At 33.3% G+C, this 15,262-nt stretch overlaps 1 protein-coding gene across 3 annotated transcripts in view; it reads right to left on the reverse strand.

The window, feature by feature from the left end:
• Window positions 1-15,262, reverse strand: part of ELP4 (elongator acetyltransferase complex subunit 4) — a 241,913-nt gene that overhangs the window by 180,171 nt on the left and 46,480 nt on the right. The gene's annotated exons all lie outside the window — the stretch shown is intronic.

A 15,262-nucleotide genomic window follows, 5' to 3' on the forward strand; every position in this document is an offset into this window, starting at 1 on the left:
AAAGTACATAAGTTTCTTGGAGAAGGAAAGCACATGCAAGTGTTGCCTTTTTCATTAGCCAAAATCATAAAGATAATGTGGGGTGCTGGATTAGTAAACATAATCTTGTGTTATGTTATAAATTAGTCTAAATTGCAACTTTTACTTTTCAAGATTAAATTTATTTGTTTAGAATCATGTCAACTAATCATCTGGAAAATACATTAACCATCATATATTTTAGTTATCTACTAAAAGACCTCCAAATACATCCCTACATTAATTTATACTAGTATTAGACTAGTTATATCATTTAACTCTGAATCCATCATACCTAGCAAAGCATTAGTATCTTATAAAATATAAAATAACTTCTAATGGAAATAAATATTTGTGAGGCATACAGTAGAATACACTATAATGGTTATGAATTTGAATTTTATAACTAGATTGTTTAGGTCCAAATCTTTACTTTACACACTAGTAGCTGTGTCATGGTTACCTTGACCACCTATTGGACCTCTCTATATCTTTATTCATCATTTGAAATGTAGAGATAACAGTATTCATTTCATTGGGTTTTTGTAAACCCAATTTCTTATAGTAAAGAATGTGAAATGTAAGGAATGATGCCTCCTGCATGTTAAGCACTTAATAAACATTTGATTATGAGAATTCAGTCAAACAACTGCATTAACCAATACTCAGAGCCACATATTTTGAGTTGGCAATAGTAGGCAACGTATTGATTGTTGAATGATTATATTGTACACCTAAAACTAATATAATATTGTATGTTAATTATACTTGAATTAAAAAAAAAAAAAAAAAGGAACTATCCAGTGCAGAATGCAGAGAGGAGGAAGCTAATAGTGTTCCTGAGTTGAAGCGAGTATGCTAAGAGTTCAAGGAGGCAGTGTGGCAAACTACACGGGAAGAAAGGAGCACAGAGACAGAACTCCAGAGATCTCTGGAGGCAACTCTTGAGTACTGATCAGCACATGGGCATAAGGAAACTACCCAAATTTGGTGAAAGAACCATTACAAGGAACAAGCTGAATGATTTCTGCAGCTCACACAGAACTAGAAAAAGTCCATGGTCTCACCTACCAGAGTGGAAAAACCTTGTAATTCATAAAGCTTTAAGTAGAGAAGCAAAATCAGCTTTGGAACAAAAGTTCCTCTGATCGCACCTGACAAAGCTCAAAAGCAAGCCTCAAAGTGATGAAAGTGTTTTCAAGTAACTTTACTGAATCCCAGAAATGAGCTCAAGAATGTTAGCAGGAATGTAAAATATCCAACACTGCATATGTTAAAATTCACAGTATCTGGAGCCAATAAAAAAAATTACCAGGCATGAAAAGGAAGAGGAAAATAGGACCCATAATAAGGAGATGCAGCAATGATACAAATATAATTAGACTAAGACAAAAAACAATTATGGTTATAGTACATGTGTTCAATAAAGATTAAGCATATACAGATATGAAAGATATATTATTAAAAGACCCAAATGAACCTCTAGAGATGAAAACTTCAACATCTGAGATTTTTAAAACACACTGGACAGGAGTAGCAGATTAGACACATCAGGAAAAAAGACGAATGAACTTCAAATTTTTTTTTTAATGTTTTATTTATTTCTAGGAGAGAGAGAGAGAGAGAGCGTGAGCAGGGGAGGGTCAGAGAGAGAGGGAGTCACAGACTGAAACAGGCTCCAGGCTCTGAGCTGGCAGTCAGCACAGAGCCCAACGCGGGGCTCGAACCCACGAACCGCGAGATCATGACCTAAGCGAAAGTCGGACGCTTAACCGACTGAGCCACCCAGGCGCCCCACGAATGAACTTCAAGACATATCAATAGAAATTATAAAAGAAAAATAGCTGTGGCAAAGGTATCAAATTAAAGAATTAAAAGGCCAACCTTTCCCACAAGAATCATTAAGTAGACCACATTCCAAGCATAAACTTATGTATATACATGGATATGTTAGACAAAATACTTCCAAAACTATAGCATGTAATAAAATACTATTAATAGTTGAAAATTAACATTTTACTTTAACTTATTAAAGAACACAAAAATGAAGTAAAATTGAAAGAATTGTTGAACTCATCAATGATTCTTTACTTTGAGCAAGATTATTTCCTGACACATTCTCATCTAGGATTAGAAGTGTGATTACGAAGCACATAAGATGTTGGAGTCCCTATGTTCCCTTCTATGTGTTTCAGTTTTCAATAAAATCAATTCCTCTTTCCTTCTTTCCTATAAAAAAATGAGGCAATTAGCATGTAGCACTTTTTCCCTATTATTTTTATAATGTCAAGGTTTATAGATTTATATTTTTGTCTGCAACCAGATACAGAGTTGTTTAGTTTAGGTTTTTGTTGAAATGGATTCATCATGGGTCCTTTTACCACAGTTGTCATTCTTGAATTTTTAAAAATTGATACCTGTGGTCATTTAGCAGTTCCTGGAAGGTACAAGGGATGAAGCAGTGAGCGAAATATAGTCCTTGCTTTCATGGAGGTACATTCTAGAAGGACAGAGATATGAATTTGAAGAAAAAAGAGGGAAGGAATATAGAATAATGGGAGAAGATGCTGCTTTACATAGGTTAGTCAATGAAACTCTCAGTGATGAAGTAAATACATGGATTATATTTTCAAATACTTTTTTATCCAACCGATGCCTTGGGTGTGTGTGTGTGTGTGTGTGTGTACTGTATATATGTATATATATGCACTATATATATATATACATATATATGTTATAAACTTAGCTATTAGCTAACAACTAAGTTGATTTAAAATTAGCTTAGCTTAGCACTAGGTAGGTATTGCTATTAGCTTAGTAGCTTAGCACTACGTAGATATTACTATTGTCATTGTATTATCTTTGGACAAGTAATCACGCTGTGATGTCTGAAGGCTTCCACTCTTAAAGTTGATTTGCTTCTTTCTGTAAGAAAGCCTGAATAATTCCTCCTTTATCCTTGCTGTTTAATAACTTAAATGGGCTATATATATATCTATGTTTATTGCTTTGCATTATTTCTCCCCTGTAATACTGGATGACCCTTTATACTGAAAATACTAATTTGAAGTAAAATTTTTTGTATCTCATATTTAACATTATTTTTCTGTTCTACACTGAACTAGAATATATCCTTATTGATATACATATTAGATGTATCATTGACAGTAGTAAAATGTCACAAAGTAAACAATTTAAATGTTAGATGATTAAATTTTTCCCATTTTCTAGACCAGCCATGACTAATAGAAATTTCTGTGATGTTTGTAATGTTCTATATCAGCACTATCCAACACCGTAGCTACTAGCTACTTAAATTTAATTTTATTGGATATAATATATTCTCACTTATTGTTTTAAACTCATTTCTCTGTGTCATGATGATTACAAGCCTGTTGCTTGCTGCTACTAATATTGGGTAATAATATTATTTAACTCAATTTATATTTTTAATTCTGCCATTATCTTCTTTATCCACTTCTTATGTTTTTTATTTTTCCATTTCATTATTGTGATATTTTATTGAACTCATGTTCTTATTAAACTCTTCTACAAATCTTTTATGGAAGAATTTCCTTCTCTTCTTGGGTTATGTTTTCTTTCAGACTTTTTTTCCTCTAACTAAAGTTTGAAGGCTGAGTACTGTGCTATGCACCTTATTTTTATCTACCTCTATGTGATGAGAGCTTAGGCAAAATTAAACACCATCTTTTTGGAAGACCTAGTCTCTTCATTTTTTATGAGATTTCATAAAATGCCAACTTCCTGTGTTCACATTAGTTGGTTCAGTATTTTATTACCATTTAGGGATCATATACTATTAAGATTTGGATTATAGACCCAATTCAGTATTGCTTTCTGGAAAAATTAGTTTAAGAGCATCAGCCCAAATTATCTTTTTAAGATAATAATTCTTTGGTTTCTGGATGTGAGGGTGAAATTAGGAAGAGCACTGAATGGTAGTGACTTTTGTTTGGCCATGGACTTTATATACTTATGGCATTGGGTTGGACTGTGACTCTTGTTGTGTTCAGTATAGCTGATTTTTTGGAGTATTTTCAATTACTTTTTGTTTGGTAATGTAGGAGAATCTATGATATAAATTTAGTACCCTGACATTGTAACCATAAAACCCATATTCAGTAATTCTTAAGTAACGTTTGAGAATATTTCAAACAGAAAGAAAAGTAGGGATATAAATATCCATAACTTTGCTTTAAGAGAACTAATTGAAAATTCTGTTTAGAACATTTCAAACATATAAAAACTGTCTTCTTACCAGGTATGGGTTGATGGGCATCCTTTTACACCTAAATTAAGTTTGTAAATTTTAAAGTAAATTATCTTAAATGTTTGGTTCTCAATTATTTTCTTACCTTTATCCATTCACAAATATATTCTTATTGCAAATTATAAATTGCTTTAAAGTAAATAATCTTAGATTGGTTCTCAATTATTTTACTGTCTTTATCCATTCACAAAGATGATATATTTTTTATTGTTTGTCAGGGGAAAGATAAAATCTGTTAATGTATAAAAAAAAAGTTTGGGGGCACCTGGTTGGCTCAGTTGGTTAAGTGTCCAATTCTTGATTTCAGCTCAGGTCACGTTCTCAAGGTTTGTGAGATGCAGTCCCACCTTGGGCTCCCTGCTGACAGTACACAGCCTGCTTGGGATTCTCTCTCTCCTCTCCCTCTGCCCCTCCATGTGCCATATGTATGTGCTCTCTTTTTATTTCTCAAAATAAATAAATATTAAAAGAAGTTTGAAGATTCTGATATTCTTAATCTGAATCTTGCTCCACAACCCTATTCTCAGGGTGAAGAACCACTAATTTTATTTCTGAAATGAGGAATAAAGAAAAATTTAAATAAGATATTATAAAATTTTAATTTAATGAATGTTTATCTACCTTGTAAAATCTATTTACTTTAGACATGTGTAATTACCTAAAGTTTGTTTTTCCTCAATTGCCTTTTTATGCATTAAAGACATACTAGATATCAGTTAAAACATCTAAATTAGTTTTGTTAATCAGATACTAAGACAGGATTATTTACAAAACCACTGGTCTACAATTATGTTATTCAGTATTACTCACCCCTATCCACATGTGGCTAATGTTTTACTAATTAAAAATTTTAAAAAAAGGATAAATTCAGTGCCGCAATGGCCATATTTAAGTGCTTAATAGACACATATGGCTAATAGCTACTCCTTGGGTGGTGCAGGTAGAGAAAATTTCCGACATCACAGAAAATTTTATTGGCTATTGTAGGGCTAGAAAATGGGAAAATTTATTTATTTATTCATCTAACAATTTAAATTATTTACTGTGTGAGGTTTCATAACTCTCAGTTGTATACTTTACACTTACATCAACTAGGATTTTAAAGAAACATAACTTAATGTTTTAAAATTAAAACCAGGAGATTATTTTACTTTTCAGTGTCTAAAAATGTTATTTGCCTCCTTGTCCTTCCTGCACTTTCTCTTATCTTATGTCACCTACAAAAATTTTTTGACAGTATTTTTCACTATATTTTTACCCCAGAGGATGGGTTAAATAGGTGATGGGGATTAAGGAGTACACTTGTGATGAGCATTGGGTGATGTATGGAATTGCTGAATCACTCTATCATACACCTGAAACTTATATAACACTATATGTTTACTAACTGGAATTAAAATAAAATCTTAAAACAAAGAAACAGCTCTTCACTATGAAAAAAAAAAAAAAGGTACCCAATTATCCTTCTAAAAATCAATTGGACAGCAATTGATTTTAAAAGTGGTAAATGTTCAACAAAGAAAATTATAAAATACTGAAACATATAAAAAAGTAATCACCTGTTAACCTATCACCCAGGAATAATAACTCTGAACTTATTTGAGTATTTTCCTCCAGTCTTTTTTATACATAAATATATTTATAAAATATATATTGCCTGTTATACACATTATAGTGTATATTATTTGTAGTCTACATTTTAACATGCTATTGTGAACATTCCCACATTTCAAAATTAAGATTTTCAATGGCTATATATTATATTAAAATTCTGTTTATCATTTCCCACTGTTGGATCTTTAGGTTGTTTGCAGTCTGAGAATGCTACGATACATGTTGTTTGTAACATTAACTTTTTACATCTCCAATTATTATTTTTTCTATGGGATATATAAAACAGATAGAATATAATGAAGAATAATATAATAAACATAAACAATACAGTTTCTACTACTTGACTTTAACAAATCTTTACAACTGTCATACTTGCAGAAGAGACCAGTAATTTCAGCAAGCAAGGAGAAATATGTTTGTGTCAAAGCAGACACACTGGTTGAAAATCTTTAAAAGAAGAAGTAAGACCCCTCAGATCCTCTATTTTCTACTAAGAGCCAGGATACTACTCCTCCCCCACTGTGTAAGAGAAATGGAGAGGTCAAATCAGACAAACTCTGGAAGTAGGAACACAATAGAGGGCACGGGTGAGATATCATATTGAAGACGGGGTAACTTATTGAATGTCTTCATACAGAAGGGTGAGATACCCCCATGCCCCCAACATATGTACACAGTTGGCTCCCACTGCTAGGCTCTCACAAGGCCCGAGGCATCCTTAAGAAGAATAGGCAAGAGTTCAGGAGATTAGAGGAATCCTCCCTGGAGAACTTGACAAAATTAAGGGAAAAGGCTTTTAGAGAGATACCACTAGCTAAACTTATAGTAAACCTATCACACCACAAGTTATGTGCCCAAATACATGGTACATACTTCCAATTAGTCTTCTAGTTCCTCATTCTTCAATATTAAAAGACAGCCAAGAATTATCAGATATTTGAATAAAGCATCTAACATGGAATTCAAAGACCAAGCCCAACAGAAACAATGCCAGAAACAGAAAAAAAAAAAAAAACTTCAAAAGGAACAAAAAGTAATATCTATTATATGAGATGGTATGTAAAAAATAAAACACTTCAGTAAAAGGAAACAATCAGAAAAAACCTGAGCTTCTAGAAATTAAAAGTATAATAGGAGATTTTAAAAAAAGGGCCAGAAGTTCAAGAATATCAAGTTGGTCAAATAATTCAGAATAAAGGAATAATAATGATAATAATGACAGTTATAATAATTTATAAAAACAAAACAAAACATAGCAGCTAACATGTTTTAAAGTGCTTTCCAACTGCCAGGTACTGTGTTAAGCACTTTATACAAATAGAATATTTAATCCTTAAACAATTTTAAGAAGTATGCACTATTATTAAGACCATTTTATAGATGAAGACACTGGAGCATAACATTTAATACACTTGCTGAAGGTCACAAAGAAAGTAAATAGAGCAAGGATTCATAATGGACAGTCTTATTCTATCACTCAGTTTCTTAACAATTCTGCAATATTATCTCTTAAAAAGATACAAAATGAGAGAGAAAAGATAATATTTGGAGCATTAGTCCAGGAGGTTGACATCAAAAACAGATTTCTTAGTGAAACAGAGACAACAGAGGAAAATAACAAAGAAATAACCTAAGAGAAATTTCTAGAACTGAAAAATGGGAGGTACCAGATTTAAAATCCTGAGTATTAAAACTATGAATGAAAATAAACAGGGGCGCCTGGGTGGCTTAGTCGGTTAAGCTTCCGACTTTCACTTAGGTCATGATCTCGCGGTTCGTGGGTTCGAGCCCCACGTCGGGCTCTGTGCTCACTGCCAGCTCAGAGCCTGGAGCCTGTTTCAGTCTGTGACTTCCTCTCTCTCTGACCCTCCCCTGCTCGTGCTGTCTCTCTCTCTCTCTCCTAGAAATAAATAAAAAAAACATTAAAAAAAAAAAAAAGAAAAGAAACATACACCAAAGCATATGATTCTGATATTCCAGAACAAGAGGGAAAAAAGAAAGTCTCTGAAAAGCTTCTAGACTTTGGACTTTTCAGAGGGAAAGTTATTTTTAGCCTACTATTCTATATATAACTAAAATAATGTTAAATTTGAGGGTGAAATTAAAATAAGTTCAGTATTCAAAGTTTAAAAATCTCTGCCACCTCACATCTCTATCTCTATTCACTCTTAACTTACTAGAGGCTATACTCTACTAACAACAAAGAGCAACTCTTTGGATGATGAAGTGAGTGCTAGAAAATAACTGTAGGACTGCCTAGAGGGTAAGCAGTTCATTTGGAGTAGGACGGAGGGAGATGATGCTTGAACACTTTAAGAATCATCTACAAGCTGGGTAGAGTCCTCCCCAGGAACTAAATTGGCCAACACCTTGATCTTGGACATCCCAGCCTCCATAACTGTAAGGAAATAAATTTCAACAGTTTAAGCCACCTAGTCTATGGTGTTCTGTTATGGAAGCCCAAGCTGACTAAAACAGATGAGGTACGGTTTTAAAAATACCTAAAAATGTTGAAGTGGCTTTGAAACTGGGTATTGGGTAAAGGCTAATAGAATTTTGAGACACATGTTAAGGGAGATTCCAGTAAATCTCCAGTGGAAAAAAGGAACATATTACTGGAAACTGGAAAATGGGCACTTCTTGTTACATAGTAGCAAAAAATTTGGCTGAGCTGTGTTCTAGTATTCTGGGGAAGGCAGGACTTAAGCTGAAAAGATTTCTAAACAAAGTTTTGAAAGCATGATTTAGTTCCTTCTGACTGCTATTTTACTAGCAGTCAAAATGCAAAATGAGAGAAATGAATTAAGCAAGAAATTGATAAACAAAAAGAACCAGAATTTGAAGATTTGGAAAATTCTCCATCTATTCATATTTCAAAAAATGAAAAAGCTTGTTCTAAAGAGAACACTAAATGTACGGGTGATAAAGAGATTGTGGGTGTGACTCATGGACTTAACCAGTCATCTCAGCAGAAGCTAGGAATAGAGATATTATACCAGCAGAGACACTGCCAGTTTGAACTACAGGGAACAGACAAAGCAAAATGGAACTAAAGAAGGCAGTTGGACTTCTTAGATCTTATGGACTTGACCATAGCACAGTTTGGTTTCAAACATGAGTTATCCTAAAAAAAAAAAAAAAAGTAGAAAGAACCCAAAGGTGATTCAAAGATGATCAGGGCTGCCACTCTTACCACAGGCCCAGGGACACAAGTCTGGGAGACATGGCTGCTTCCATCTTGGGTTCAAAAGGCAAGACTGCATCCCAACAGAGCCATGTGGGAGGTGTCCTGCCTAGCTGAAGGGGTGTGATGCTACCTCCCCAGTGGGCCTACAAGGCAGAGAATGGAACCAAAGAAGTTTTTTCACAGGCCGTAAGACCCAATGGAATTTGCCTTGCTAAATTTTAGACTTGCTTAGAATCCATCACCTTTTCTTCCATCTGATTTCTCCCTTTTGGAGTGAGAATGTCGATCCTATACCTGTTCTATATTATACTTAGAAGCCGATAATTTGTCTGGTTTAACAGGTTCACAGGTTCATAGCCAGAGAAGAATTTTGCTTCAGTATGGACCACACCTCAAATCACATCCATACCTGATTTAGATGACAGATGAGATTTTAGACAATAGTTGATGATGGAGTAACTTTTGGGCTAGGAGGACATGAATTTGAGGGGGTGGGGGAGACATAAACATTCAGTCCATAACATAGTTTCTGGCACAGAGTAGGCATTCAATAAATGCTTGATGGAGAAAGATATGATGGCTAGCAAATCTCTATTTTCAATTATTCCCCAGTTTCTGGGTCTAAAGTTTTAACTGGCTTCTGGATATTCTATCTGAATATTCAACTGCATGTCAAACTCAAAGTATACTCAATCAGGCTATCCTCTCTCATTCTTTTTTCCTTTTCTCTGAGGTCCTCCTGCTCCTTGCTTTCTGTACAATTTTTTTCATTCATTCAAGACTAGTTAATTTCTCATTAATCCTAACAGAATGTATTCATAGAACTCTCAGTTAATACTTTAAATTACTCACAAAGAAGATATAACTACCTTTTGAACTTTTCTCAAATTATTTACAAAATGGACAGTGTGTGCTGATTTAGGAGGTCCTGAGATTTCTACCTCCAAGCATTAGTACTGCTGTCTCCTTTGCTTAAAAAGTAGTAACTTGTACATTTGGATATCCAATAAAATTTACTTGATAGAAATGAAGTTATAATTTTTTTTAGCAGTGGTTATAAACTTTTTAAAAAATTCATTAAAGTAACATAAAATGAACAAAAGAAATTAAGTTCATAACAATATGGAGAAATGATGTGAACAAACCATAGATTAAGGAATTTGAAGATAGCATCAAAGTATCAAAAATAAAGGACTAGGGAAAAAATAACTGGGGAAGAAAAAGAACAATTCTAGTCAACTTTTTCATATAAACTGACAAGTTTAACTTAGAATTTATATGGAAGTGTAAAAGCTGTAAAATAGATGAAACAATTTTGCAACTTTCTTTGGAAGACTGGAAAATACCTGATTTTAAGACATGATAAAAACAGAATGACAAAGTCCATAAAAGACAGACACATGGGTCAACGGAAGAGAAAATAAAGATGAGAGGGAGACACAAATATTTATTTAATTGATTTTTTTATGTAAGTGCCAAAGTAATTCAATAGAGAAAGGATGACAACAAATTCTCAGAAAACAAGAAAAGAGAAAACCCTAGTGACTTGGGGATATACAAGGGCAACAAACTATGGCCTGTGGGCCAAATACAATCATTAGAATTTCATTGGAAGTTGCTTAAGAATTATCTATGGCTGCTTTATTGTTACAGTATCAGAATCAAGCAGTTACAACAAAGACCATATAGCCTGCAAAGCCAAAAATACTTACTATCCAGCCCTTTAAAGAAAAGTTTGCAAATATTCCTTAATTAAGACAAAAATATAAAATGAAACATAAAATAAAAAACTGAGGCATTGGAGTTGATAAGAGTAATAAATAATGCTTTTCAAAAGACACTGCTAAGAAAACAAAGAGTCAGGCCATAGACTGGGAAAAACTATTTGCCACACACATATCTGATAAAGGACTTGTATCCACAATATAAATCAACGATGAAATATAATTGAATAAGAACTGAACAGACACATCATTAAAAGATACATGGATGGCAAACAAACATATGAAAAGATGCTCAATGCCATTAGTGATTAGTAAAATGCAAATTAAAAGCATAATGAAATATCACTACGTACAGACTAGAATTGTTCAAATAAAATTTAAAAAATGATAACACCAAATGTTAAAAAGGAAAGAGGCAATTAGAAGTCTTATACATTTCTGTTAGGAATGCAAAATTGCACAGCTGCTTTAGAAAAGAGTTTGGAAATTTCTTTAAGAATTGAACATTCACTTTCAATATGTCCCAGCAATTCAGAAATTCCTAGAAATAACAACATATGTCCATATAAAGATGTGTATGTGGATGTTCATAGCAACATCATTTAATAGTCAAAAAATGAAAACCACTCAAATGTCCATCATGATACTAGTGAATGGCTAATTAAAGCAGTAAAAGGAATGAACTCTATTGATACACCTAAAAATATGATTAATCTAAGAAACATTATATTAAATGAAAGAAGCCAGATACAAAATACTATATACCACATGATTCCATACTTTGGAAATTCTAGAAAAGGCAAACTATAGCGATGGTAAACAGATTAGAGACTGCTGCAGCCAAGTAGTAGGAAGAGGAGAGTGATTACAAATAGGTACATTTCTGAGGGGATGGAATGTTCTGTGTATGAATGTTCTGTGTATGACTGTGATCATCTAGTAAGTATAAGTGCAAAGTATACTCAGTTTTTAAATGTATATAATATTTAAGCTTACCTACCACAAACGTTTTCTTAAAAAAAAGTATTTGAAGATATAATTCAGCCATTAAAAAGAAGAATCCAATAAAGAGGTAGAAATTAATAAAAAATAAACAATAGTAAAATCTTAATAAGAAAATGAAGACATATATATCTTCTATCAACCAGAAAATAAAAGGTTTATTTTAACATATCCGTGAGAATGGCTGTCATCAAAAACACAAGAGATAAAAGTTGGTAAGGGTGTAGAGAAAAAGGAACCGCAGTGCATTGCTGGTGGAAATGTCAACTGGTACAGTCTCTATGGAAAACAGATTCTTCAAAATGTTAAAAAGGAACTACTGGGGCACCTGGGTGGCTCTGTCAGCTAAACATCTGACTCCTGATTTAGGCTCAGGCCATGATCTCACAGTTGTGAATTTAAGGCCCACATCGCAGAGCATGGAGCCTGGTTGGGATTCTTTCTCTCTTTCTCTCTCTGTTATCTAACCTGTTATTCAACCTGTTACCTAACTTACTTGTACGCTATCAATGATTACAACTCAAATTCTCTAACTATAATTGAATCTTCAGTACTCTGTTCATTAGTTTATTTTACAAGTTGAAACACATTTAAATTTAAAATTCTATAACTATTTTACTGAATCAGATCATATAATTGGACCCTTTGGAAAGGAAAGGTCATCTGATGTCACTAAACTAAATTTCTACAGGAGGAAAGGAAAATAGATTTCATTTCTTACATTCCCTAAGTTGCTCAGTATCATGTCACATTTTTAGTTTCTTCCTTTTCTTCACATCTAGTGCTTCATATTCTTGTTCTGCTTTTAATTTTCTTACCAGCAATTTCCCCCAGTTTTATTGAAATAGAAGTGACATATAACATTGAATTAGTTTAATGTGTACAAAATAATTTGATATATGTATATACTACAAAATGATGATTATAAGTTTACTTAATATCCATCACCTCACTTATTACAAGTTTTTTTTTCTTCTGATGAGAATTTTAAAAATCTACTCTTAGCAACTTTCCAATATACAGCATAGTATTGTTAACTCTAGTCACCAAGCTGTACATTATATTATCATGACTTACTTACCTTATAATTGGAAGTTTGTACCTTTTGTCCACAGTCACCAATTTCCCCTACCCTCACCTCTTGGAACCACCAATCTGTTCTCTATTTCTAGGAGTTTGGTTTCATAGATTTCACATATAGGTAAGATCATACATTATTTGTCTTTCTCTATCTGACTTTTTTCACTTAGCATAATGCTCACAAGATTTACCTATGTTGTCACAAATGGCAGAATTTCCTTCTTTTTTAAGTTGCCAAATAGTATTCCATTATTGTTTAAAATTTTTGCTACCATCTGTATTTTTCGTAATAAAGTATTTCTCTCAAAATTTAAAATTCAAATGTGTTATATCTATATACATATATCCAATCCCAGATGCAGAGGAAGAGTTCCTGAGGAAAACAATGTATTTTATAAATAAAGGTAAATTTCCTTAATTTTCTAGCAGCATCATAAGGTATACTTTTTAAAGGATAAAAGCCCTTCCTTAGAAGAATTTGATTATTGGGGTGCTGGGTGGCTCAGTTGGTTAAGCGTCCGACTTCAGCTCAGGTCATACTCTCACTCTTAATGGGTTTGAGCCCTGCATCGGGCTCTGTGCTGACACCTAGCTCAGAGCCTGGAGCCTGCTTCGGATTCTGTGTCTCCCTCTCTCTCTGATCCTCCCCTGCTCATGCTGTCTCTATCTCCCTCTCAAAAATAAATAAAACATTTTAAAAAATCAAAAAAAGAAGATTTGATTACTGTATTATTTCCCCTTACTTTATTGTTAGTATTTCACAAAGATTAGAAAAAAATTCAAACTCCAGAAAAACATATACCAAACAAAGGTTCAGTTCCTGATTTATTAGCCTTAGTATCTCTTAACCACAGTACGGAGAATGTTCTTTTTTTCCTTAACATTATTTCTCCTCCTGGTAGAATATTTCCCAAATAAGCAAGGTAATACTTGTGAATGCATGATACTTTTGAGTGAAATACATGTTAAGAAATACATTTTTAGAAGCATAGGTTAAGTTCAAACTTCACAGGGGCACAGAAGTATTCCAAAGAAAACATCAATTCATTAAAAGTGAAGATTGGGGCACCTGGTGGCTCAGTAGGTTAAGCGTCTGATTTCCATTCAGGACATGATATTGCGGTTCCTGGGTCTGGGCCCAGCGTCAGGCTCTATATTGACAGTATGGAAACTGAAGCCTGCTTCAAATTCTGTGTCCCCCCTCCCCTAAAATAAATAAACATCAAAAATTTTTTCTTAAAGTGGGATTATTTTTAAATTGGTGGCACTAAGGTAAACAAGGACAATTAAGATTTGTGACAAATGTTTCTGAGATGTGGGTAATTCCAAAACATGAAAACCCAGGTTCAAAATTGAAGCACATATTTACTGCGTTTCATTAATTCTGATTTTTTCACATGTTATTATTTTTGAAGACAAGATAAATTTTATAATTTATATTATATCAAACAGATTGAAATTCATTATTGTCTGCATATGTATAAACTTGGTTGTTATTCTTGGTGTGTAAGTGGACAAATGTAATTTTTCGATGTTTCAGCTAAGAAATTAAGGAAGAATATGAATCCTGGTTTTCCAGAAAACCTCCATCGATACTTCTTGGGGAAATAAAGAAAGGCATCTACAGAAATACTTGCATAATGGATGGTATTGTTTAGAATAAAAGGTGGGAAAAAAAGAGGAGCATCTTATAAGAGATGCTGTATCACCAGTATTCTTGATGACACAGAAAACAGTATCATGTGAAAAACTGGTAATGGTCAATGACTATAAATTAGAAAGTAATTCATTAAGTAATACAAACGTGAAGTTTTATAAGTTAAGTATTTTGCTTATCTTGTTTTATATACAAGTGTGATATGATTTTAAAAAAATCTAAGAAAACTTAAAAATAATTAAATGGAATTCCTAAGTTAAAATAACACATTCTGTTTTAGTTTATTTTGCAGTGTTTTTGTCTCAGTGGTACATAGAATAATGATGCATCTCGTGGTCAGTGGCATCTCAGATTTGATAAAATATGGTTGTTTCTTCAGTAAGTGGGCCAAAATTCCTTTAGTACCTTCATCTTTTGGAAAATATTTTTAATGTTTATTTTTGAGAGAGAGATATATATAGAGAGAGAGGGCAGAGAGAGAGAGGGAGTCACAGAATCTGAAGCAGTCTTCAGGCTGTCAGCACAGAGTCCCATGCAGGGCTCGAACTCATGAAGTGTAGATCATGGCCTGAGCTGAAGTTGAACACTTAACTGACTGAGCCACCCAGTAAGCTCTACACCCAAATGAGGGGATTGAATTCATGACCTTGAGATGAAGAGTCATATGCTCCACAGACTGAGCCAGCCAG

This window comes from Crocuta crocuta, unplaced genomic scaffold (assembly GCF_008692635.1).
Source record: "Crocuta crocuta isolate KB4526 unplaced genomic scaffold, BGI_CrCroc_1.0 scaffold382, whole genome shotgun sequence".
NCBI classification, from domain to species: Eukaryota; Metazoa; Chordata; class Mammalia; order Carnivora; family Hyaenidae; genus Crocuta; species Crocuta crocuta.